Source organism: Nannospalax galili, unplaced genomic scaffold (assembly GCF_000622305.1).
Source record: "Nannospalax galili isolate Female #2095 unplaced genomic scaffold, S.galili_v1.0 scaffold475, whole genome shotgun sequence".
Taxonomy (NCBI): Eukaryota; Metazoa; Chordata; class Mammalia; order Rodentia; family Spalacidae; genus Nannospalax; species Nannospalax galili.
Genome location: NW_008339435.1, coordinates 301,311 through 302,971, shown reverse-complemented (window position 1 = coordinate 302,971; position 1,661 = coordinate 301,311).

The window sequence follows — 1,661 nt, the reverse complement described above, 5'->3', positions numbered from 1 at the left end:
CTCCCTCCCTCCCTCCTTTTCTCTCCTTTGCACATGCTAGACAAGCTCTCTACCACTCAGCGACATCCCTGGCCAAGCACTGAGAACATAAATACTGAATTTGGCTTGATGAAGGTTATTGAGGACCTTGATGAAAACACTTTCAGTGTTATCATAAAGGGGAAACAGTGTCTGATTAAGGTGTGTTGAGAGAATGAGAGGCAAGTAAGAAAAAGCCCAGGCAGTGCTTGCTGAGCATAGCAACCAGTAGTGAGAACCATGTGGGGATCCAGGGAGGGTACTTAAGGTGGAGATGCTTCCTCCTGGTGGTGGTGCTAGGATGATCTTTAGAGAGGTGAGGTTGACCATCATACAAGAGGAGATGACTAGAGAAAGATGGGCGGCAAGAACCAATGGGTCCTAACACAGTGGTGATGGCAGTGCAGTCAAACACTGCTTTTGAAGAGAAGACATAGAACTTTGGTGCAGCTTTGGGTGAATGTGGAAGTATAGTTGGTGGCAGCATGCTCAGGCCACTGCAGAGCTAAAATCTAGCCTTTATTTTGGCCTCTAGGCTGAGTACCCGATGAAACAACTTCAGTCTTTCAGAGAGGGCACTTTTCTAATTGCTGTTTTTGAATGGTACCTTTTGTGAGTCCTGCACACAATACACACACTTAAGCACACACCCTCCTGCGTTATATACCTTTCCCCAGTTTGCATGAAGTGATGTATGTGCTGGCTGCCTGCATGGATGGATGCGGTAAGATCCAGTCTGTGTATTTTCTTTTAGTGTCCCTGTGAAGTTGGAAGTCATATGTCTAAAGTGAGACCACTCAGCAAAGTGTGTGATTCTCTTCCACCCATGCTCCACTGCTTGGGAGTTTGCTGGTGAAAGTTAGTAGGAGAGAAGGGAGTGATGGACCGTAGAGTTTAACCCGGAAAAGAAAAGACAGTACGTAAAAAGAAGTGACCCCTGTGTGGGAAGGTATGTTTCCAGAGGAAACAATCAAATAAGTGAGGGCAAGGGGACTTTCCAAGGATCAAGCAGAAGGAAGTGAGTGGTCAGGGGAGAGGAAGTGTGAAGTGTCTGTGTGGATAAAAGGGTTCAGGCTGGCACACAGAAGTTCCGGAAACAGCACAGCCTTCGGGCTCCTGCCCTCATTACAATGTATATAAAGCCATAAGCCAATAGTCTGGTAGATGCTGAGGAATTGACCTCACACTCATAACTTTCAGAGAGTTCCACAATCCAGGGAGAAAGTTAGCACAGGAGAGCATAAGCCTGTTAGATACAGCACTGGCACTCCTGTTCAAGCTGTGGGAGACCCAGCAGGCACAGTGCATTCCTCACACCATAAACACATGATCACTTATGGAGGTACTTTATTTTCCCTTGGGTGTGAAAGAAGTGAAACATCTACTAGGTCCAAGTCCTCCTCCTCCCGACTTTCCCTTTGCTACTCATGCCACCAACCTTCAGCCACCAAGCTACCTAGCCCTGGTATCCTTTAAGCCCTTATTGCTATGCCCATTTAGTCTTCCAAGTATAGCAATCTGCACTGTCCAATAGAGCATTCTGAGATGGAAATGAATACTTTGCCATAATGGAAATGTTATTTTTATTTATTTATTTTTGAGACAGGATATTGTTTTGCAGCCCTGACTAGCTTGGTACGCAT